This window comes from Vitis vinifera, chromosome 4 (genome assembly GCF_030704535.1).
Source record: "Vitis vinifera cultivar Pinot Noir 40024 chromosome 4, ASM3070453v1".
NCBI classification, from domain to species: domain Eukaryota; kingdom Viridiplantae; phylum Streptophyta; class Magnoliopsida; order Vitales; family Vitaceae; genus Vitis; species Vitis vinifera.
The window spans coordinates 11,836,613-11,864,111 of NC_081808.1; positions in this window are offsets into that span (position 1 = coordinate 11,836,613).

Here is a 27,499-nt window from a genome sequence, read left to right on the forward strand (position 1 = left end):
AAAAATTAGAGAAAAAAAACTAGAGAAAAAGTAACTTATACCTGGATCTAGATGTTCCTAGATAAATCCATGTAGTGACAAAGAAGCTTGAAATATTCGAAGATCTTGTGCACCTAAGATATTTCGCTCGATGGCTCTAACCCGATCTTAGCACTCCAAAGGGTAGGCCTTTGAAAATAGATGAGGCAATGGCTTTCTTCTCTCCGGAGATGGAAGAAGATTCACTCAAAGTCTTTAGAAACCCTAACCCCTAAAAGGGTATTTATAGGATTCCCTGATTGGGTTTAAGTAACTTAAGCTTACTAAAACTTAGGTCACTTAATCTAGCCCTAAATGGGTCTTAATTGATTGATTAACCACACAAGATTGTCTAATTAATTAATTATCCAAATTTAGAGACCTTATTCACTGTCTATTGTGCAACCTTGTGTAATTACCAAAATGAACTAATGCGCAAAAATAAACTAGAGCTAATCTAACCCTTATAGAAACTGCCATCAACGTATATGAGTTTGATCGAGGATCATTGAGACTTATAAGAGTACTAGTTCCCTTAGAATCCAATTCTGAAGTTGATTCAACATCTTACTACATAGATTCAACTACACTTTAATACCTTATCTAAATAACAATAAGATAAAGCTTGGGTCTATGACCTACTATCCACTGCATGTAGACTCCCTATAAACTAGTATTCGTAATCTAACAAGGTAGTGTTATCACTGATCAAGATTACGTTTCAAATCCTTGAGTTACATATCCCACTTATTATGTGATCAACTGACATAATCTAACTCCAAGGAGCATATGTCAAATTTCCACTAAAGGAAACGTTATGATCATAGTCTTTTAGACCACATGTCCTTTGGATCACCCAATGGGACACACAATCTCAATCTCATGAGATATTATGGTACCTCTATTGAGAATACCTATTGTCATTAGCCTCCATCAATAATAGCCTAATCCATAAAGATATATGACCACATTAGGGTCTCAACTATAGGCTAGAGCCTCTTATTGAGTTTGACACATATGCAATATCCTCTCAAGGTTGAGACTCCATGCAATATAAAATCTTGGTGAATCATAACAATCGATAACCTTATATCATGATTCACCATAGGTTCTGTCCAATGTGCAACCATATACACTAATACATTCACCATGGAAAACCTATCACGATAACCAAGATAAGACATCTCTCCAATTAGGAGATAGTGCATTACAATCTTTATTAGATAATAAACGAGAAACAAAAAAAATAGATAAATAAATTTATAAATGAATCTCAATTTGTTACATCATGTCATACTTTCTAGGATTCAATGCCAACAAACTCTTACTCGCCTTAAAGCATGCTGAAAGAACAACTGGCACCTAAGCTATCCTTATGACCATCAAAGACTTTTTTGTAAACAAAGTCTTCGTGAAGGGATCTGTTAGGTTCTCTATAAAAGCGATATTTTTCACAACCATATCTCATCTCAATACTATCTCACATATCAAGTGATATTTCCTTTAATTGTGCTTACCCTTTCGATGGTTTCTTGGTTCTTTAGATTATGACATCGCTCTATTGTTATCTTAAAAAAGTACCAAGGGTGATACAACTGAGGGCACTACCCCAAGTTTTATCAGGAACTTTTAAAACCAAGCAACTTCCTTTATTGCTTTAGAAACAGTAATGTATTTAGATTCCATAATGAAGTCAACAATACAAGATTGATTCATATTTCTCTAACTAACAACCCCATTGCCTAGAGTGAACACAAGTCTAAATGTACACTTACAAGAGTCTTTACCAAACTTAAAGTCCAAATTCGTATACCAAGGGATAATAACTCATAAAAAAGATATACCAAGATATAATTCCCTTGTTCTCTGAAGATACTTGAGTATATGCTTGATCGTCGTCCAATGCTCCATGCCTAGATTGGACTAATATCTACTCATGATCCCTATAACAAAGCAAACATCTGGTCTAATCCATAGCATCATATGCATAAGGCTACCCACTACTAAAGCATAGGGTAATGCCTTCATGCGATCTTTCTCCTTAGTAGTCCAAGACATCGATCTTGAGAAAGAGAAAATCCATGCTTGAAGGGCAACAAACCCTTTGTAGAGTCCCACATCACATACTTGACCAAAAGCTTAACAATGTAGGCTGAAGACAATGTAATCTTCCTATGCGATCCTGAAGAACCTTAATCCCAAGAATATATTGCACTTCACTTAGATCTTTCATCTGAAACTGAGTAGATAACCAAATCTTGACTTGTGACAATAACCCTAAATCATTCCTAATGAGTAGAATGTCATTGATGTACAAGACGAAAAACACCACCATGTTTCATTGCATCTTCTTGTACACATAAGGCTTATCCTCGTTTTGATCAAAATCAAGAGTCTTGACAGCCTGATCAAAACACCTATTCCATAAGTGAGATGCTTGCTCCAATCCATAAATAGATATATGCAACTTGCACATAAGGTGATCTTGGCCCTTTGCTATGAATCTATTTGGTTGCATCATATAGATGTTGGAAACCTAGGATTACTCCATTCTCATGCCTTGGATCTCATAGGGTGCATGCATATATCCTTAGGGATCTCTAAATCTAATACAACTGAAAATAATGGCTTCAAAACTATTTTCGAATAAATATCTAGAGATTTGAAACTCATACATGTGATTTGGATATTCCCAGATCAAAATCCATCCAATGAAGAACATGCTTGAAAAATTAGAGGTCTCATACACCCAAGATCTTCTGCTGGATGACTTAAACCATGATCTTGGCACTCCAAAGTGTGGGTAATGGAAGAAAGGAAGCTTTAGTTTTTTTCTTTTTCTCTCTCTCCCTGGAAGTGGAAGATGGCCAATTGAAAGTCATTAGGAAACCCTAAACTATAAGGGGAATTTATATGGTTGTCTATTAGGCTTAAGTGAGTTGAACCCGTCAAGGCTTGGGTCACTTAATCTAGCTTAAAACAACTCTTAATTGATTAATTAACCACATAGGGACATCTAATTAATAAATTAACCCAATCCAAAGGCCTTGTTCATTATCCCCTGTGCAATCTACATAATTACCAAATGCCTTTATGCACAAGAATGAACCTAGAGCCAATCCAACCTTCATAAACCATGACATTATGGTATATAAGTTCAGAGTAGAGACCATTGGGACCCATAGGAGTATTGGTTCCCTTTGAATACAATTCTTAGAAACACCCTCAAAGTGGATACAAAGGCAATAATGCATGAAAAGAAAATCAAAAATCAATATTGATCATGATGTACAATGCCTCAACTTTCAAAATAAAAATAAAAATAAAAATAAAAATAAAAACAAAAATGAAAGAAAAAAAATGATATTAAATTAAGGAGTCAAGTTGTGTTGTATGTAAATCAACGAGGCCGTGTAAAACAGAAATTCGGTGATCTTAGTTCAAATCAACTAGATGTGTTTTTTAATTTAACCAAAGACATGATTGGATCTCTTCTAAGTGATCAATTTCAAAATATGGAACTGGACAGTAAGTCGTATTCCATTGAATATCAATACTCATGTTTCTATATTGGCTCTCTTATACATTGATGGTTATGCATTAGGCCTTTGAAACTGAGATTATAATTAACTCTGACCTTTGATCTTGAAACCTCATTTTTGATAGATTGATGTGTATTATCTGAATTAACTTACTTAAGTTATTACCAATCAATCTAATATTGAGAGTTTTTGGACTTAATTATTTGATCATTTTGATTAATTCTTAAATTTTGCTTTAATTAGTGTCAATCATTGTTTCTAAGTTAGTTAGTTGAGTATTCTATCCCCTATTAGAATTGAAATTAGGTTCAAACAACTCGAGTGTTGCATCCAGCCTCAAATGCCTCATCTAGCATAACTACTGCTAAAACGCTCTTAGTTGCATTTTTTAACGAATCTATTAAGCGTCTTGCTTGAGCACTGATTTGTATCCAGTGCCGCATTTGATTATAAAAACCCATCAAACATGTTTTTTTTATTTTTTTTATTTCAAATGTTTTCCTATTCTCTCAAGCACTTTATGATTCCATTTCTTTGATATTTGAGGTTAGGTTTCATCGTTTTTTGAGTTTTCGACTTCATAGTATTGTTCTACACTTAGTTTAAAGCATTTCTAGTGATTTAGATTTTTGTCATAATTTTCTTGATTTTTGTATCCTTTAGCATTCCCTTAGCTATCTCTAGTATGCATCAATGAGAGGTGACTCCTCTTAGGTCACCTAAGCTCATTCAAGGCATTGCTCTTTAGGGTATTTCTAACTTTTCTAATCTTCCTATGGAGTGTTTCCACTCTTAGGAGTTGCATGATCGTTTTTATGCCCATTTTCAGAGCTATCACATCAAGGTTGGTTTTTCTATTAACCTTTGTGCCTTTTAGGATACTCATCTTCCTACCATTCTCAAAGAAAAATGGTGGAAGTCCTTGTTTACTTTGCAAGGTTCATATTATCCTTTTTTAGTTCACATGTTCTATACGAACATGCATATGTGGACCCGCATTTCTCACGTGCGCACCCACTCGATCGGCGAGACTCGCTTTTTATTTTGGAAAAGTGATTTAAGAAAAGTCGGAGTCGCCACTTATTTTTATTTTTATTTTAAAGGGAAAATAAAACAAGAAAGAAAAACCCTAAAAAATGACTCCATAATTTTTGGAAAAAGGCATGTCTTTGAAAAACCCGAATCTAGATACGGGGATCAGGTTACCTATCAGGAAGGTACCTTTAAAAGGTAGCACCCTTCTAAGCCCTATAGAGGTCTCTACTAACTAAGTTGAGGGAAATGTGGCAATTAATCGATTAATTATAGATACCTAAGTAAGCTTGGTGATTTTAAAATAACATGTTAACAAGAAAATCAATCACAATCATATAGAAGATTCAGGGTGCGTACCTGAATTACTTCTTAAGCGCTATCATAAAACATCAATTGTTAGTTTAAATAATATATCACTCAGCATGCATTTTATCATGAATGATCAAACAACGTAACAAATATCAAGACATCCCAAGCATTCTCAAACATAGGTGTAATTTACAATGATAATCATATTTATAGAATTTAGAAAGTAGGTGACAGGGGACGTACCGGATAACATAGATAACTTATAACGTGCTTCCTTAAGTCTTAAGGGGTTAAATAATAAATAATAAACTACAAAAATCTTATTATTCTTGTTATCTAATTAGCAAAGCAAAAATAATCAAAGTATACAGAATCATCAATTTTCGCACACATCTAGTATATAATTCCTAAAAAAAATAGATATGATTTCAATAAATGGCAAGGGTGACAGTAAAGATGTGTTTTAAAAAGATGATTTTATGTAAGGGTTTCACTAATTCCCCAATTGATATACACAAATATAGCTTGGAATTAAATGTTATTACTTTCGTAAAAATAAAAAATAAATAAAATAAAAAATTCATGAGTATTAAAAAAACATTTATTCGATAGTTTTAATGAATTGTATTTATAAAAGGAAGTTTTGATTTACTTAAATAAGAAGGCTTTAATTTCATGCAAAGAAAATATTTTTTTAAAAAAAGTTTGTTCACAAGAAAATAAATGTTACCACTTTTATAAAGGAAATGTTTCATAAGTATTAAAAATAATAATAATAATAACAATAATTGATTCCATAGTTTTAATGAATTTTATTTATAAAAAAGAAGCTTTAATTTATTTAAATAAAAAGACTTTAATTCCATGCAAAGAAAATGTTTTTAAAAAGTTCATTCACAAGAAAATAAATGTAATTATCACTTTTATAAAGGAAATATTTCATAAGTATTAAAAATAATAATAATAATAATAATAATGATAATTGATTCCATAGTTTTTTTTTTTTTTAAAGTTTTAATTTATTTAAATAAAAAGACTTTAATTCCAGAAAATATTTTTTAAAAAGTTCATTCACAAGAAAATAAATGTAATTATCACTTTTATAAAGGAAATATTTCATAAGTATTAAAAATAATAATAATAATAATAATGATAATTGATTCCATAGTTTTAAAAAAAAAGTTTTAATTTATTTAAATAAAAAGACTTTAATTCCATGCAAGAAAATATTTTTAAAAAGTCCATTCACAAGAAAATAAATATAATTATCACTTTTATAAAGGAACTATTTCATGAGTATAATAATAATAATAGTAATAATTGAGTCCATAGTTTTAATTAATCTTATAAAAGGAAGTTTCAATTTACTTAAATAAAAAAGGCTTTAATTCCATGCAAAGAAAATATTTTCAAAAATTCATTTACAAAAAAGAGAAAGAGAAATAAATAAATAAATAAATAAATAAATAAAATTAATTAATTAATAATGGTAATAATAATAAAACCTCATAAAAAATATATTTGACAATTTAAAAATATATATTTTTTTTAATGTAAGAATATCTTTTATAATTTAAATTTTTCTTTAATAATTTTTTTTTAACTTTATTTTATTTACAAGAGGATGATTTCCACAACTCTTTATTTAGAAAACAAATTTTTATTTTTTATTTTTTTAAAACATAATAAATTTTTTAAATAAGATAGACAATTATTTTATATTTTAATCCAAGAGAACGAAAAAATGTTTAAAATAATTTAAATATTACAACTTTTTATTTTTTTATTTTTGAACAAAGCTATCATAAAAATTATCAAAACACTTAAAAATTCAAACTTTTTCATCATTATCAGGAATTATCCCAAAACTAAAAATTAAGCACAATATAAATTTTCATTAATATCCAAATTATTGAAAACTAAAAAAAAACTTGCAAAATATTTCAACTTTCCATTAACATCACAAAATTATCCAAAACGAATAAAACATCTAATTTTTAAACTATCATCCCGAATCATCCAAGACAAATGCCTACATGAGATTAGCAATAATAATAATGATAACTAAAATAAAATAAACAAAATAAATTCAAAAACCAAAAAAAACTAAAAATCCTAACTTGATTTATATTTTATTCAAACAATCATCAGGAATTATTCCAAAGCTAAAAAAATAAGCACAATATAACTTTTCATTAATATCCAAATTATTGAAAACTAAAAAAGACTTGCAAAATATTTCAACTTTTCATTAACATCACAAAATTATCCAAAACGAATAAAACATCTAATTTTTAAAATATCATCCCGAATCATCCAAGACAAATGCCTACAAAAATTAACATGAGATTAGCAATAATGATAATGATAACTAAAATAAAATAAATAAAATAAATTCAAAAACCAAAAAAACTAAAAATCCTAACTTAATTTATATTTTGTTCAAACAATCATTAACACATCTCATATAAATACATTAAATCCAACAAAACACTCACCGGAAGACATTAAATCCTATTATAACCGTCCACGATTTCATTCCCTTTTCTTGCTTGCAGCTACCCTATTTCACGATTATGTCACTTTTTCTTCTCAGTCTAGTTGTGTCTGCTTCTTCGATCTAGCTCGCGTGTTCCTTCACCACAAAGAGTCCCCGAATCAACCTATGCGTCCTCTAGAAGTTCCACCCGAAAATGTGATCTTCATGTCTACAATTTTCTTCTGAATCTCGTTCAAAAAATCAACCAAAATTCTTCCAGAACTCTTTTTTTTCTCTTTCCCTAAGACGTCTCCCTCTATCTTCAAGCTCTCCTCCCAAAAAAAATCATCCTCTCTCTCTCCTCAATTTTCTTTCTCATATTCTCCAAAAAAAACCCCCAAATCCCCTTCATCACGCCTCTCCTCCCTTTTTTGCATGTGAGTTGACTTTTGTTTCCTTCTCTGAATTCCCCCTGCTCTCTTTCTTGCAAAATACAGTCTGTCTATTCAATATGCCACCTCAATTCTTCCTAAAATATATCATCTCTTTTCCTTTTCCGTTTAAAATATGCTTTGACCCAAAACACTACTGAAACCTCCTTCATCATCACGTGATTATTTTTCCAAAAGACAAATTACATTACCTTCTTTGCTGCTCATCATTTCTTTTTTCATACATAAGCTGAATCTTCCCCATAACATGGCTCCATTCATTTTTTCCATATGTCTACTCTTGGAACCAATATGGTAGCTACCCACTCTGAGCTTCACATCATAGGCACTTTCTTATCTTTTTATTGGTGGACTTCTTACAAAATTTCAAAGTTAATAGAGTAATAGTAATAATAATAATAATAATAATAATAATAATAATAATGAAAACTTTTAGACAAAATTATTAAATTAAACTAAATAAGTAAAGACAAGTATTATGGAAAAGTGATAAAATAATAGGAAAATAAAATAAATGAAGAAATTACAAAATAATAAATAAAATAAAATAAACAAAAATATAAAGGTAAAACAAAAAAAGTCAATCCATGTGATTTTACAAAAACGAGTCTTGCAAGTCATACAAGCCATGCAACCATGCAAACCATGCCCATGCAAAAAATGATCTAAATGGGCCTAAGGTGCCTAAATGGGCCTAGAATGCCTAAATTGGCTTAAGGTGCGTAAATGGGCCCAGGGTGCCTAAATGGGCCTAAGGTGCCTAAAAGGGCCTATGGTGCCTAAATTGACTTAAGGTGCCTAAGTGGGCCTAAAGTGCCTAAATCGTCCTAGGGTGCCTAAGTGGACTTAGGGTGGTGCCTAAGTGGGCTTAGGGTGGTGCTTAAGTAGGTCTAAGGTGCCTAGGGTGTATCTAAGTGGACCTAAAGTGCCTAAGTGGGCTTAGGGTGACGCCAAATGGGCTAGGTGCGTCTAATGGGCTTAGGGTGTACTAAGTGGGCCTAGGGTTACCTAAATGGGCCTAGGGTGCCTAAATGGGCCTAAAGTGATCTAAGTGGGCCTAGGGTGACTAAGTGGGCCTAAAGTGATGCCTAATGGGCCAAGTGTACCTAAATGGGCCTGGGGTTACCTAAATGGGCCTAGGGTGCCTAAATGGGCCTAGGGTTACCTAAATGGGCCTAGGGTGCCTAAGTGGGCCTAGGGTGCCTAAAAGCTATCCTAAAAAAAGCAAGAAAAGCCTAAGTCTAAGTTAGGGCTACCAAGAGTCACAATGGGGTTAAATGAATCCCTCAATCGATGTCCCCGAAGTGGCTTAGAAAAGAAGGCTACGCGAGTATTAATGGGCCACCAGGGAATTGCTATAAACGACATGTGCGAGGAGGACAAAATGGAGGGTCTACAACATACTGTTTCTCTTGTTTGCTCATTTGGGTGAGCATACTATACTCAACATGCCTCGACTTGATGTGTGTCTCCCTTCCTTCATCTTGGAGGTTCAGTCTCTTACTCCTGGAGATCTTTTTTCGATTCTAGTTTCCTTATACGATGCTCATAACAAGCTTCCCGTGTATATTCCTCAGGCTGGCTTCTCCAAGCCAGCTTGGATTCTTGCTACTTTTCTTACATATTCATTATATCTCTCATTCCATCATATTGAGATTCATCATTCGATTACTCGATTCATTTATGCCATCTTCATATGATAATTGTTCAATATTGGACAAGTCATCATCAACACCATTACCCTCTATGATGATTTTTCCTTCCATCGTGGTGCACTTCCTTTTGGGTTCCTCATTTCTCAATTGTTGGAGCATGTTGGATTTGAGATAGGCATTACAAAAAGGGTCTAGACTGCTCATACCCTATTGGATGAGAGTTCATGAGCCAAACACAACAACTATGTATATGGTCGCATGGCTCCTCATATTCCCGATGGCTCCTAGGATGTTGCACCAACATAATAGGTTGTTCCGGAAGCACATGTAGAGGATGACGAGATCTGTGCCATGAAGCAAGATGCATCCGTACCAAAGGTTGCTCCTAGGACTCTCTCTAATCAAGGTCATGCTTGATCATCTAGAGTTTCTCATTGAGCATTGTCTTTTATAAACCCTACTTCTCTGGAGATGGATCACATGACTCAAGTACTACAGAGGTTGGACTCATAGGACATTTAACTCTATTAGATTCGGGGTTAGTTGACCTATATTATTTCTTAGATCCCTACTTAGAGTGGTCTGAGGTCTTTCCCTTATTTGCCTCCTCTTGATGTTTAGTGTTTTTATTTCTCTATATGTATTTTTGTTGATCTAGATGTTTATTCATTGTTTACCTTATGTATCTAGAACCGATTTTTGTTATATATATATATGATGCTTGTATTTCTCCTTATTTCTTGTGTGATTTTCTGTGTTTATATTTCAATTGCTTTGACATTTTTATGACAAAAAGGGGAAGAACATTGAATATTTAACCCACTTAAAATAAAAAAAAGGAGATCATTGAATATTTAATTCATTTAAAAATGGGGAGTTATAAATAAGAGGAGATATGGTGATCATAGAAACTCCTTAATTTAGGGGAAGTTAATATTTTTTCGAATTTTAAATTCTTTAAATTTAATTCATTCATTAATTAAGGCAAGTTAATTGAAATATTGGAGGAAATTGAACATGAGACATTGGAGTAAACCAAATTAACCTTAGGAAGCATGACTTAGATAGTTTAAAGAGATACCTAACACGAATGTTTCCTACAAATAATTTCTGTTTGAATCGACTATCTCTCTAAAACTAATCTTAGTCGCAAGAGTTTTTTCCCATGGTTATCACTACCTATTTTCTGATTGAAGATAGACCTTTAGGCATTAGTATTGATGTAATGTGTCTTATCAAGATTTTATTTTTTGATTTGATTTGCACACATCTATATTCCTCTCAAGCTTTGCTTTGTACCTTTGTGTCACTACAGGAATTTGTTCATTTTTCATGCTTTCACTAGGCATTAAGCAAAATCTCGAACTATCCTATTTTGTTTTCATGATATTATTTTATTCCCACACTGTTTTACCTTTAGTATAGTTTTTTGTATGTGTGTAGGTTATAGGGTTGAAAGATAAGTACTAAAAAGCGTTGCAAATTATTCCCTTAGTTTATTTTTAATTGAGCATTAATATGTGTTAAGTAAACTCCATTATGAGAGTTCGAGTGGGTTTATGTAATGATGTTTTGTCATAAAATTGAAAGAGAGGGAGATTGTTAGGACATTGAGTCTTGTCTATATATTGGCAATTCTGTTCTTTTTTATATTTGGCTATAAAAGTCTTTTTAGATAATGACTTGTTATCCATTGAAGATTAAAGGTTACTACTTGTCCAACTAGGAAGTCATAGGTACGTCTAAAAAGGTTTGACTTGTGACATATAACGCTTCTTTGAGGTATAAAATGTTCGATATCATTTTTGCAGTTAAAATGTTTTAAAATGATTTTTCAAAAGAAGTAGGGGCCGCTCAAGTGGTTAGTGTCGCCCAAGCGGTCTTAGTCCGCTTGAGTGGTCATGACAGTCCTATCAAGTTTAGAAATGGATTTTGGGTGAATTTTATTCAAACTCTATTTTACTGAGACTCTTTTGGTATTTGCCTATAAATACTTCTCTAATAACCCTTTGATGGTAAGAGATCGAAGATCATAGAGATCTTAGATATTAGAGACCTCTCATTCTTAAAGAGAGGGACTCCTTGAGAAAAAGCTTAATTGCCATACCATTTTCGATCTCTTTTTCAAGGATTTGAATATTTGAATCATGGGTTAAAGACCTTAATCCTTTCGGAGTAGCTGACCGATCTACTATGAAGCAATAAGGAGTTATTGTATTATGGACGTGGCTGAAGTTATTATTGCTAGAGATTAAGTCTTTAGGGTAAAGTGGCTAGGTAAATATATGTAACTTGATTTCAAATGATGGATTTAAATTGGTAAGTCTTAGACCTTGTGGTTTTTCATATTTATAGTTTGTGGGGGTTTTCAATGTAAAAATCTTTTGCCTCGTTGCATATCTTTTTATTAGTGCTTATATTCTGATTGATAATATTGATAACCTTATAATTGATTGGTTAGTTGGTTATTAAGGTTGTTAGGTTGGTTATCTTGGTGGTTATACTTCTAACTAATTATTATTTTCCCTAACTACTCTTAGGATATCTTTTGTTGATTTGTTGGGATTGTTTTTGAGTTTGTTAGGTTGGTGGTTATTATTATCTTTAATATATCTTAATATATATTTCAGACATTAATAATTATATTACTTTATCCCTAACTAATCATAGGGTATCAATTAAACATAAAAATCAAGTTTTTATCAATGGAGATTTCGGGTGAACTCCTGATCGCTTACTTTTTCGTCGTTTATTGGATCAAAACAAAATTTATAACCTAATTCACTATTGTAGACTAGTTTGTACCCGATAAAAAATGGTTTTAGTACAAACTACTGTACTATAGTGGTTTTAAGGTGTCGTCCACTATGATGGATTATTCTCAGTAATTAAGACTTGAATGAGAGGATAAGAAATGATTTGATCAAGTGAAATTGATTTGAAAATTCATGGTGAAAAAAAAAATCAATTTAATAATGGTCTCAAATGAGAAGAAAAATTAAATGTAAAATAGAAGAAAATTAATAGAAAATGAAATTCTCAGAGTTAGGATTTTCTAGAAAACAATTTCCATGGTAAATAAATGTTGAGATCTAATTTTCATCAAGTTAGATTAAAAACCTAAATTTTCATCTAAACCAATTTTTGATTTAGCTTTAGGTCTAGATCTAATTTATCTTCAAATTAGGTGATTTAATCCAAGAGATCAATTTAAATCATGTATTCAATTCATCTTAAATTATCTTCCAATGATTTACACAATGCAACTATTCAATCTCATCAAATCTACCTTTAAGAATTTAATTAATCTACTTAGTTTGCATTGTAGCAATCATCTAAGACAATTTGAAGAGAAAAATCCCCAAAATTCAATTAATCAATCAATTGGATCAAATTACCTTTGCAATTCAAGCTCATTTCTCTAATTCACCATAAATCTTGCCTCTAGATCCTCCTTCCTCTGAGAAAAATGAGATTTAGCCACTCATGCTTGGAGATTTGGTCTCACAAGGCATGTTTGGCTAGTGAGAAAATGAGAGAAAATAAAGGAAAATAGAGAATTCTATTGAGAGAAAATTTGGAAAATTCTATAATTAGAAATGTCCAAAAAGCCCTTTGATGAGAAAATCAAGTTTCTATTTATAAGCCAAGGTTAAGTGGACACTTGGCATCATCTAAGTGGTCTTCTAGAAGCTTCTTCATCAAGCAATCTAGAATTTAGTAATAAAATGGCCATTTCGCATGAACTCAGCCAATTTCGCATGGTTGTGCGAAATAAAAAATTTAGCAACAGCAATTACAGCTTTCTAGAGCATTTTGCATGATTGTGCGAAATTTTTGCATTATCATGCGAAATGGAAATATTTGATTTTTAAGCTTTCTTTTGTCATTTATTCCATTTCCTTCTCTTGATTCCACTTCAACTACCTCCAAATCAACTCCAAATCCTGGTCCAAACCAATTGCATTACTTCTTTCATTATGCATTTGGATCATCATCAACTTTATTTGTTCTCTTCAATTTGATTCATCTCTTTTGTCACTAATTTATCAAAATCACACCTTGAAATGACTCCAAAACTTCATAAAACTTGTTAGTAACTCTTTCAATGGCAACAACATGTTAATTGAGTGTTTTAGGCATAATTACTACTCAAAAAATGTGAAACTCATGAGAATTATTATCTAAAATATACTTTTTTTGAGTAGTAATCAACTTATTTTTGGATATCCTAGATATTCTTGTATTATCTTAGGAAAAGAAAAAATTGAATATAACATATAAATCTTTATTTAAATTTTCAAATCACCTATTCATCCCCCCCTCCCCCTCTTTTAGTTGTTCCCTATTGGACTTTTGGTAGTTTTTCAAGTGGTATAAAGTGTTTTGCCATTTTTCACCATTAATGATTCGTTCATAATTTTTTTAATCCTAAGCTATTAGATATTTGAGATTTTTTATCATTTCATGAATGTCATTAGTTTATTTTTTTAAAATTAGAAGTTGTTAATATTTGATATTTTTTATGATTCCATGAATTTCATTAGTTTATTTTTTTAAATCATAAGTAGTTAGATATTTGGGATTTTTTATGATCCTATGAATGCCATTTGTTGGTTTTTTAATCGTAAGTTGTTAGATATTTGAGATTAATTTTATGTGTTGATTAATGCCTATTATGATTAGGGTTAGATTTGTTGTCTTTGGTGTTACTCTCACTCAATTTAAGCCCTTTGATTATGCATGATAAGTGACCTGGGGCTACTCAATTTGGTTTTTTCTTGCTCTTGGATCTTTTTATAGATGTTTAAATGCATGCCAACTAATCATCTTCATACCCTGCATTTTCTTGGGGTTGTTTGTATTTAATATTTGTATGCTTTAATACCTATAAAATTACTTTTTAAAACCTTTTCCAATCCTTAAATTTTTCTTAAAAAAATCATCTTAGGTCATTTGGGTTTAAAGAAACATCTTTTTATTTAAAAAAAAAAATGCAACCAATTTCAATCGGTATGCATATTTCCACTATTTTTTTTATATAATGAATTTCGATTTTTGACACTCAAATCCGAATTTATGGTTCCAAACAAAAATAGAATGATTCTTAGCCTTGATGAGCTTACTAATGTTCATATGAGGTTGAGAATGCATGAATTAAACACATGTATAGTAAATAGGGACTTGGTGAGGTATGCATTCAATTTTTTTAAAAACCTAATGCCACTATTTAATGTAATTTTTACTATTGAATTGAAAAATTAGAAACGAATGGCTTAGGTTTTTTTCTAAAATTTGTTTCATGATTGAAAATGCCCCTAACTTCTTAAACTTGTTAACTGAACTTTGTTTGGGCTTAAAATCAATTTTCAATTATAAGAACCTAGTTGGTTTTTACACAAGTCCCATTTTGGCCTGCCCTATTTAGAACACCTAAGCTAATTTTGAAAAAAATAAATTATTTTCTATATCTTTTGATTGTATTCAATATTTTTCCTTTATTCTAAACTTCTTAAAATTAACTTTAAATCCTTAATTTATTGAAAATCAACTGCCCAAGAGTGAGAAAAAAAGAAGTCCTTTTTGCACCTGCTACATTAGCCCTATTCTACAGTCATGATAGGTTTAACTTAATTTAAAAATCCTACTTATTTGATTTCATTATGATTCTACTTTTCTTGTAAATTAGGAATCTTTAATGAATTGTATGAATTTTGATAGGATTTTATCATGATTTCAAATAGGCTAATTAAATTAGTCTTTATGTGTTATTGAAATCTGCTCTATTTCTAATTGATATGATTGTGATTTAATATAATATTAATTGGGATATAGTTTAATATTTTAGATTTTTGGGTTGTAATCTAGATACATAGAAGATGTTCTTTAATTTTTTTCATGTTTAAATTCCACACTTAAATATTGTTTTAGGATTTATTCTATAAAATCCTCCGTTCTAATCATATGCTGGTTGTTTTGTAAAGGGATCGTATTGTGATTTAATTTGGTATTAATTGGTACCTAATTAATTCATTTGGGACTTGGAATGTGATCTAAACTTATTGAAGATGTTCCTCATTTTTTATTTTGATGAAATAGCATATTTAGTTATTTATTTAAGAATTATTTTTTATGTACTCCTATTCTACCCTGTTGATGAGACTTTGTATATTTTTTATAACTCAATCTCCTTTATGCATGGTTGTGAGTTCTTTCGAATATTAATTCATGTTGTAGATATATTATACCCTTTAGTTGAATATTCCTTTAGATCAAAATTCTTCATTTGATATTTTATGTGGACTAACTCTTATAAGTGAATGTATGTTAGTCAATTCTGAATTTTTTATGCAAGATTATTATATTTTGCTTATTTGTATTCATTCCTTGTCATATTTCATTTCTTGATTTGAGATGTGCAATATATATTGTGGGGTTAGGCCTATGATTTTAAATTCATCTTTATTATTTGTGAATCAACCCAACTTTTTTATGAAAGTGCCTCACATGCTATCAAGGTACACTTCCTCTTTTCCTTATCTACTTAATTCTATTAGTATGTATGTTTTGTTCTCATGATTGATCCATTTTGCTCTTTTTTATTCTTATAATATTATATCTTTGTTTCTTGATTTGGGTCAAATAGATTTTATGTATATTTCAAGATTATTTCTTGTGAACTAACTCTATTTTTTTTATAGGAGCACTCAATATGCTATTAAGGTACGTTCTTTCCCTTCTTTGATTATTGGTTCTTTGAGTGCACATGGCTTGCTTGAGTGTTCTTTGAGTGCACATGGCTTGCTTGAGTGTTCTTTGATTATGCTTAAATTATTATTTTGTATATATTCCTTGATTCTCGGTATCCATTGATTTATAAAGCAATTGTCATAGTTACCTTAATTTAATTAGTAGAGACCTTTATTAGGATCTAGAGGGTCAAGCTTGAACTTAAGATTGAGGGAAATATAATATTTGATTAGTTGATCAGTAGGTACCTTGTCTTTATGCTTTTGTATGCTTGAGTGTTGATAATCCAACACTCATATGTGATCTATTCTTCCACACCCAACCTATCCAAAAGGAGGAGAAGAAGATATAGAAAATAATATCAAAATTTAAAAAATAAAACACCTTACGTCAAGGTTTCCAAAATTCAATTAATGCCTTAACGTTCTTGAAGTTGATTATGGTCTTTCAAGTTGCGGTTGCATCCTCCATAGGAGCTCTCTAAACGCACCAAATTCCATTTTCATATTGGAGAACTCAGTCACTATGTTTCCACTATCTCATAGTTTTTTTAATTAAAAAAATCCACTATGCAACACATTTCTTCCCTTTAAATCCTTTCACACCATCTCACATACACTAAATCATTCATGGCATCTCCCATCTCAAGCACTAAAACTCATGATTGCAACATCATAATGCTCCACATCCATTTTCCCTTTTTTATTCAACAAACAGCAAATCCACTAACATGATCTCCACATTAACTTCAATTTTTAATTCCATCACACCATTGTTTTCCTCTCAAACTCACCATGGCTGGTCATTATTTTCCATCACTAAAACTCATTTGTTTATCCATTATTTACTCAATTCATGGATGATTTCACATTAAAAAAGAAAAAAGGAAAAATCAATCACCAGTCCTCATTAACATAGCGGCCACTATGGTTTTTTTTTTTTTTTTTTTTATTAAGGAAAATCAAACACCAAAGCTTCTAATTCGGCCATGGATTTTTTTTATCTATTGAAGATTTAGCCATTAAATACCATTCCATACTATATAAAGAAAATATGTCATATCATTCTCATTGATAATGATAGATATTTATATATAAATATATTTAAGTTTTACTATAATTTAAATTCTATTGCCTACTCCAATTCAAATTCTATATTTTATTTTAATTCAAATTAATATATAATAAATAGATAAATACCAATATTTAAATTAAAGCTAACATTAACTTTTTCTGATATGCCCTAACAAGATGGAGCTCCAATCAGAGATTCCAATCTTTGGTCTTAAGAGAAAGCCAATCGGAGATTCCAATCTTGGTCTTAAGAGAAAGAAAATAAAATACAAAGTATTCAATTTTTGTAGAGGGGGAAATTTTTGTAGAGGGCAGTCCCCCTGTTCTGCAAAGGGTGGTCTCCTTGGTTCTGCGAAGGGCGGTTTCCCTAGGTTTATGAAGAGTGGTCTCCCTAGGTCCAAGTGGCGAGTGGATTTGACTTGGTGGCTAAAAGAATAGGTAAGAGTAATGAGATCTTCCTAAGTCGGATTTCTAAAAACTTTGAAGAACTTGTAGAAAGAAAGTTTGTTGAAGGAAGAGTAGGATTAAGAGCTTTATTTGGCATCAAACTAGATAATGTTTTAGAAGCTAATGCACTAAATGATATAGGAGGTAAAGGAGAAGGCAAAATATAAGGAAGATCTTAAGTGGAGGTAGAGGAACATGAGCATAGTTGAAGGTAATAAAGAAGTATGGATTAAATTAAGGGAACCAATATTGGTAGGAAGCAAAGGAGAATAAAATTTTGGTAGGTTTGAATTAGGAAATTTGGAATTTTTGGCTGTAAAGAGGTATTGAAACCATATTGACAATACATAGGTATATCAAGGTCAACACCATTTGCGGTAAGTGTAGGGGGAGGCGTCTAGGCCCTGCACCTTAAATTTGCTCCAAGTTGAGACTAAGGTTTAGGATACGGAATGAGAAAATATGACAAACCATTCTCATTGATTGATGATAGATATTTATATACAAATATATTTAAGTTCTATTATAATTCAAACTTTATCTCCTATTCTAATTCAAATCTATATTCTATTCTAATTCAAACTAATATATGAGAAATAGATAAATACCCATATTTAAATTAACGATAACTTTATACATACACGGCAACAAACTCCTCAATTTTCATTAAAATGTCATTCATCAAGGCATTATAGAATACGACTGCATCTCATAACATTGCCATTGAAAAAAGTCTCTCACAAACTAGCCACCAAAGCTCTTTATATGCAACACTGAAATCCAAGATTATTACCATAAAAAATTCATCTAGCAATCTCCATTTCATAGCCATCGAACTCATGAATTAATCCCTTAGAATTTCATCCATCAAAATCCCTTGCACTGCCATCGAAATCATGAATAATTCCATTAGAATTTCCATTGAACTTTCAGCAACCGAATCTCCATTGCACAGCCACTGAAAGCTTCTTATACTTCATCAAATAATTCAACAACCAATCTACATTAAAGCCACCGACAATTTCTTTATTCTTCCTTAAAAATCCTTATACTTCATCAAATAATTCAACAACCAATCTACATTAAAGCCACCGACAATTTCTTTATTCTTCCTTAAAAAGAAATTAGCAACAACTCTCCCATTGAAGCCATCGAATTCTCCAAATGCTTCATAAAATTTTTTTGCAACCGATCTCCATTAAAGCCCCCCCGCCCCCCACCCCCCCCCCCCCACCCCCCCCCCCCCCCCCCCCCCTCCCCCCCCCCCCTCCCCCCGAAATTTGCCATTTCCCGTGTATTCCCGCTTTTCTGCATATGATTCTCTTTAAAATCCTCCTCCTCGCAAAGTTTTCACAATTTTTTTTTTAACTTCCAAGTCGTGATCCCTTCCATTAGAATTCTCTTCCTTTCCAAAACCATATGGCAGCTGTGGACTTCCCAAAAGAATCCTCATCTCTCTTTAAAAAAATCCCATGCAGCCATGTATCTCTTAATTCCATAGTGGCAGTTGTGTCTTTCCCAAATCTTCTCTTTCCTTATCCTTAAAAGTCTTTCTGCAGTCGTGGACCCTCAATCTCAATCTCAACGGCTTGAATATACCCCTAAGAATCCTCTCATCCATGGACTCTCCAATCTCCCAAAAAAATGGCGTGAATATCCTTTCCTTATCTAAAAAAATTTGGTAGTCGTAACTTCCAACAGAGAATCCTCATCTCTAAAAAAAATCCCATGGAGCCATGAGTCAACTCTCCTCAAATTCCTTTTCTCTAAAAATCTCAAACCGAGAATATCCAAATGAATCCTTACTATCTCAATCTCCAAGCCGTGTGTGCCACAACCTTTCTCCAAAAATGCGTGATCTCCTTCCAAAAACAATATGGAGTGATCCCTTCTCTCAATGGCAACCACACTTATCAAAGAGAGCCCTCTTTTCTCAAGCCAACCAATCTCCATTTGTGAATATCCAAAGAATCCTACTCGATCTCTAACTCTCAAAGTCAAAGTCGTGCATCTCCCTCTATAAGAGAGTCCTCAAAGTCTCAAAAAACCAATCCCAATCTTTAAAAAATATCTCAATGTCTTAATGTCTTCCTTATCTTCCCAAATAACCCCATGCATATGTCATGCAAGGTGATATGAAATGTTATACTAAATTACACCTAAAATTTTTCTTAAAATACATCTAGATAAACTATCTTAAAATGCTCCTAGATGAATTAACTTAAAGTGTTCCTAAATTTAATGAACTAAATATGCATTTAAATGAACTATCCTAAAATGCACCTAAATGGAATGAACTAAATATGTATCTAGATAAACCATCCTAAATTGCACATAAACTAAAGTGCAATTAAGAAATTTCTTAAAATGCAACTAAGTGAGTTGGACTAAAGTGCATCTAAGTGAGTTAAACTAAAGTGCATATAAGTAAGCTAAACTAAACTGCATCTAAGTTAGATAAACTAAAGTGCAACTAAGTAAGTTAAGCTAAAATGCAACTAAGTGAATTAAACATAAAATACAACTAAAAATTAAAATAAAAAATCTAATAAAATAAAAAATCAATTATGAACCAAAAAAATAAGATCATATACAATCATAATAAAAAATCAATTATGAACTAAAAAAAATAAGATCACATGCAATCACAATAAAAAAATCAAATATGAACTTAAAATTAAAATCATGCATACATTCCAAATCAAGAATCAGGTGTAAACTCAAAATTAAAATCATTCATGCACTAAAAATCAATCATGCAATAAAATCAATCAATCATGCACTAAAAATATCAAAAATCAATTGCACACTAAAAATCAAATAGCAAGCCAAAGTTCATCTAACTTAAAAACATGTGATAAAAATCAAAATCAAACCTAATGCACTAAAAATACTAAAAACTAAACTAAAGAAGGACTCACTAGAAAACAGACTTCTAAACTAGAATTAGAGCCACTAAAAGAAATCACACTAGGGATCCATATAATCCATCCAAGATATATCTCTAAAAAATGTCCAAAAACAATGATAAGATAAGTAACAATGGGCCATCAATGAGGATATAATAAAAGCTCAAAAATGGATCCTAAGTATGCAATGAGGGATTATAAGATGAAGGAAGACAAACACTAGATAATATGTGCCAAAAGGACAAAATGAAAGGTCTACAAAGGTCTAGTGATGGGCTATATGTATGTTTATGAGCATTATGGAGGAGGTCAACACATTGATACTAATTGGAGTCCGATCTTTGAAGACTTGTATAAGACAAAACTAGATTTTAGGATACTTGCATGGCTCATGTGCTTTCTTTGTTGTTTTAGTTTCATAAGTTTTTCAGATACACCCATACCATTCACTATGCACTTTAGATCACCGTAGAGTATTGAGAGATGTGAGAGTCTTCACTGTTAGGAAACCCCCTGGGATGTAAGGTAGTGCATATGTAGCGGTAATGATCACGTTGCATGGAAGTGTCTCATTTCTTCAAAGACATGAAGGAGGTTGCATACCACTGATGGGTACAATTGCTTCTACTAGGGATCCTTTTTAGCATTCCTTTCTATTTGAGAGCCACCTTGACCTTGTAGGTTGAGCTTAGATATTTCTATTAGGAATTTCTTCCCACATGTGGGTGTATCTGAGAACATTTTGAGCCACTTTGTTCACAATTTGGATCTAAAATTCCTTTCACTTTAGTCTTCTTTTGGAGTGCCCAAAGATCAATACAAGTTTGAGTTTCATTAGACCACTTGATTGTGACATGTTGATTTCTCTTTTTCATTTAATTCAACATACTTTTTTAATGCTTTCCTTGCATTGTATCTTATTCAGTTTCTTCGTACTTTGTAGGAGTTTCAATCTAGATTAATCTTTGTGGACTAAAGTTGGGGGCAAATTGGTTCATATATCAAATCACACAAATATGGTTCTATAGATAGTTATCGTTGATTTGTTTGTCGTAGCTATTCGATTCATGAGGGCATAACTAATCTTAGTCAAATGATGGATGGGCAATAGGCCCGACAGGTTTTGATTCAGGAAGATACACAATTTGACTTAGTACCACCACCACCACCTCCGACTAGCTAGTTAGCTCCACATCCTACATCGTTTGTTTTGCATAGTCATGTTGAGGTTGTCTCACCCCCTACTATAGTGCCTACTTCAACTTTAGAGGACACTCATGCTTGTATGGATAGACTTGAGCATCGGATGACATAGATGAGACTATCTGACATAGTTGTTTATTAGGATGATATTAATTAAACACCTGTGGCCAGTTTATCGACTAAGTTTAAGATGTCAAAGATTGAGAGATACACCGTCATTATTTGTCCTCGTATCCACCTACGTCTATATAGTACAATTATGAGGGCTTTTGGACTAGATGAGGCCCAGATGATCATGTTGTTCCTTATGTCTTTTAGTGGCGTAGCTCAGCATTAGTTTGCATCATTGGATTCCTCTTGCCATAAGACTTAGGATGACTTGGCCTAAGAGTTCTTGAGATACTTTGCTTTTAACACTATTGTGGATATATCTAGGAGAAACTTTGAGACTTTGAGACAAAGACTCGAAGAGTCAATCACATCATTCATTTCCCATTAGAGAGAGAAAACTGCTCAAATTATTGATAAACCCACTGAGAAAGCATATTAGCATGATGGTGAGGAGCTTGTAGTGTAGATTTTCCAAACAATTGATGAGGTTCCCACACACTGATTTTGGATCATTGGTTCAGGCACTTTATGGTATTAAGAAGGGTATTTCTCGAGGATTGTGGCCAAATTCTTCCCCTACCGACTCTAAGAGGAAGAAACCATTCAAAGCGTAGAGCTTAGAGGGTGTTAATGCTATTTCTTTCACTAGACAGAGACCTCCCAGATGTTATCAAACATATGATTCATATGTTGACAATAGATAAGGCTATTAGTATTGTTTTCTTAGATAATGATCTTCCATTTAGAGGACCAAACCACACTCACCCACTTTACATTTCAGTTGGTTGTCTAGGTCATAAAGTTCCTTTTATTCTCTTGGACAATGGCTCTACCTTGAATGTTTGTCCTTTGGCCACTACAATCACTCTTGGTTTTAGACCATTTTATTTTCAGACATCTACTCATACTATGAGGGCCTATGATAGTACTTAGAGAGAAATGTTAGGTACATTGATGATGCTTTTACAAATAGGCTCGATCATGTTTCCTACTTTGTTCTAGGTTTTGAGGATTCCTACATCCTTTAACCTATTATTGGGCCAACCTTAGATTCACAAAGCTAGAGCCATTGCTCTTCCATTTATCATAAGGTGAAGTTTATCCATAAGGGTCGAGTAATCACATTGTAATCTACTAGGGATGCATTTTCTTCATATGAGCTAGTGCTTCAAATCAGCCATAGTGATGAGGATTTGTTTTTGACCAGTTTTACTATTGATGAGATACAAATTGTGAAGCATAAGCTATTTCATAGAGATTTTGTGGCACTCCCATTTGATGAGCATAGTAGCACAGTTGTGTTAGATATGATGATATTGATGTAATTTCTTGTTGGTTTATGTTCAGGGCATCATTAGCATGACCTTGGAAAGTTCATAGTTGATGTTAATCATGACACTCCTTTTAGCCTTGGTTTCATTCCCATAGAATTTGATTACATATACATAGCACTATTGCATAAGTAAAGGCTCAAGGCTTATTTACTTCACATTCCTTTGACTATCTTATGCACCAATACAAGTTGAGCTTAGTAGATTAATTTGTGAGAGTACTAGAGGTACAGTCACGCTCAAAGAGGATTACTAGTGGACTTAGTTTTAATCAGGAGGCAAAGCTTCAACACCTCTTAAGGGATGGAGTTCCTGATACTTCTATTTTAATGATGGTCTTTCCCCATCTCTAGATCATGGTAGTCATTAACACTTTATTTCCTTGAGGAGACTAATGAGTATGGAACATTCACTAAGCATATAGACATGATAGATGAGGTTATTCCATATGATGAGTATAGTGATGAGATGTTTGTGATAGGTATGGGTCACATTATTAGTGTTGTTTAGCTAGAGCCTACTTTTCCATTTGATCTATTTGGGGTACTTTCTAATGATTGAGGATGTTCAAATTATTCCCACTTTATAGCTACCTGATGATGTTACTCTTGCTCATGATGTGTTTATGTGCGTTGTTAGCCCAGTTGTGCAAAGTTGGGCTCTATGAACCCGCCATTTTCTTTTGATGTTTTGTCGAGATTTGTCTATCATTCTAATGATGTACCTATTTTTTCATTTATGGATTTGAGTATTTTTTTTTCAAGTATTTATCATGCTCTTGTGATGATATTTCTTTATGTGCATCTCGTTCACCCATATCACATGTATTTGATATAGATGATGAGTCTAAATAACGTGATTTAGATATGAGACCCACAGATTAGGGTGTTTCATCCATACTAGGAGATATTAAGACGATTGACTTTAGCATAGGAAATTAGCTTAGAGAGCTAAAAAAATGGATGATTTTTATCCATAAATAAGTAAAATGAACTCATTCAATTATTCAGAGCATATTTAGATGTTTTTACATGGTCTTATGAGGACAATTTAGGCCTTGATCCTTTTATAAATCATCATCGCTTACTTATTCTACCTCATGCCAAATCAATTAAGCAAAAGTTGAGGCAGTTGCACCCTTGATGAAGTTTGTATGTGAAAGAGGATATTCAGAAGCAACTCAATGTCAAATTTTTTATCAGTGGTTGAGCATCCTAAGTGGTTGGCTAATGTTATTCATATTCCTAAAAGTGACAAAAAAGTCAAAGTTTGTGTTGACTTTCAAGATCTTAATAAGGTCAATCTTAAGGATGACTTTCCTCTCCTTCACATCGACATACTGGTTGATAGTACTACAAGTCATTCGATGATGTCCTTCATTAATGTTTTTTTATTATTATTATAATCAAAATTTGATGGCTCTGGAGGATGTGGAGATGACTTCTTTCATCAATAAGTAGGGTACTTATTGCTATAGAGTTATGTCATTTGAGTTGAATAATGTAGGAGCTATTTGTTATAGGGCCATCATCGCCTTGTTTTCATGATATGATACATCAGGATATTGAGGTGTATGTTGATGATATGATTGTGAAATCCCAAGATAGAAGAGATCACCTAACAGCTTTAGAGAGATTCTTTGAGAGGATCAAGAAGTTTATATTGAGGTTGAATCCCAAGAAGTGCACCTTTGGAGTGATTTCTAGGAATCTATTATGGTATATGGTCAGCAAAAGAGGTATATATGTAGATTTGGATAAGATTAAAGCCAAACTCAACATGTCTTTACTACTGAGGACTGAGAGAGAGATCAAAGATTTTCTAGGCAGATTACAGTACATTAGTCATTTCATAGCCAGATTGATAGACATATGTGAGCTTATCTTTCGACTATTGAGGAAGAATCCACTTATAGTCTGGAATGATTATTGTAAATATGCCTTTGAGAGGATTAGAGAGTATCTTCTTTCTCCTTCAGTTTTAGTGCCTCTTACATCAAGATGCCTATTTCTTTTTTACTTGTCAATTTCAAATATGGTCTTTGGATGCATGTTAGCTTAACTTGATGATTTAGGGAAAAAACCGAGCCATTTACTATTTGATTAAGAGAATGTTAAATTATGAGATGAGATACATTATGATTGAGTTCATTTTCTTAGCTTTAGTTTGGGCCACCTTGAGATTGTGACACTACATGATTGAGTATTTTGTGTATTTGATTTCTTGTCTAGACCCATTAAGGTATTTGTTTGATAGGCCTGCATTGATTGATAGATTGATTAGATGGCTACTGTTTCTTAGAAGTCTATTAAGGAGAGCATTGTTGCTAATCAATTAGTCGCATTATTGATATTCAATGGTTATTTAGTTGATGATGATTTTCCAGATAAGGAGATTGTTGTTATGACCAATTTATTAGGTTGGCGTATGTACTTTGATGGTGCAACTAATCATTCTAGATACGAGATAGGTGTCTTGTTGGTATTCCCTCATGGTGACCACATTCCGAGGTCTACTCGCTTAGCATTTTCTGATTGACACCCTACCATAAACAACATTATTGAGTATGAGGCTTGTATTTTTTGTTAAGAGACCATACTTGAGCTTGGGATTAGTTAGATAGAGGTGTTTGGTGACTCTAATCTGGTGCTTAGACATATTCAAGGTAATTAGAAGACTAGAGATGCAAAGCTTAGGTCATACCATGCTTATTTAGAGGTAATGGTTACTTAGAGTACAAAACCAGTTTGTAGATGCCATTATTGATATTTTGGCTGATATTGTTATCCATCCCTTATTGATTGAGTTGAGATCCACACCTGCTTATTATTGTTTAATTAGAGAGATAGAGGTCTAGGATGATTTTCCATGGTACTATGATATCTATCATTTTCTCAAATTTAGCACATATCCTAAGGATCAGAAGGCATTGAAACAATTAGCCATTAGATTTGTGATTTATGAGAAGACGTTATATAGACAGTCAACTAATGGTATGCTTTTGTTGTGTTTAAACTAAACCTCTACAAATTGAGTGATGAGAGAGGTTCATGAAGGAGTTTGTGGACTGTGTATGAGAAAACACATGTTAGCCTGTAAGAGCAAGAGAACTAATTATTTTTGGTTGATTATGGAGACAGATTGTTGCTAGTTCATTTAGAGATATCGAGAGTATGAGATGCATGGCGATTTTATTCATGTGTTGCCATCGGAGTTGCATGCACTGACTTTACCATGACCATTCTCAATTTGGGGTATTAATATTATTGGAAAGACTTCATTGAAATCTTCCAATGGTCACGAGTATGACCTTTTTGCCATTCATTACTTCATCAAGTGGATAGAAGCAACCTCTTATATGAGATTAACAACAACAAGAGCTGCTAGTTTTATCGGATAGTATATCCTTTGTCGTTTTGGAGACCCTCATGAGTTGATTTTAGATAAAGGAAATGGACTTTAGAGCTGAGGTGGATACATTGTTATAGACAATTTGCTTTTAACACTTGCATGCATGTATCTAGGAAAGAGTTTGAGGCTTTGAGACAGAGACTTGAGGAGTCAGTCACATCATTCATCTCCCATTGAAGGAAAAAGATTGCTTAGATTATTGATAAACCCACTGAAAGAGAGCAGATTAGCATGATAGTGAGTAGCTTACAACCTAGATTTTCTAGACATTGGATAGGGTTGCCACACATTGATTTTGGATCATTGTTTCAAGCACTTTATGGTATTGAGGAGGGTATTTCCCGAGGATTGTACCAAATTCTTCCCCTACTAACTCTAAAGGGAAGAAACATCATTAGGATAGAGGTTAGGGGATGTTAGTGTTATTTATTTCACTAGACAGGGACTTCCTAAACGTTATCAAACAATTGCATAGCCCTTAGGAGCTTACCTTATCCTCCTCATCCTTAGTATACACTACCTGCTACTACTCGGGCTTTTGCTCTAATATATCTATATTCTGCATCTCCATAGCCATGTTACATTACTTAGGTTATAGAAAAGCCTTATGCCTTATATCCCAAGCCTAGAACTCCATAGGCTCCTACTTCTTTTGGGGTGACACAACAATTTTCTCAATTTGGCATGCCATTGAGCCAAGCTTTTTGGAAGCTGGTAGAGATTGGATTATTGACTCCTTGAACCCTTAGACTACTACTATCATGACCCAAATTT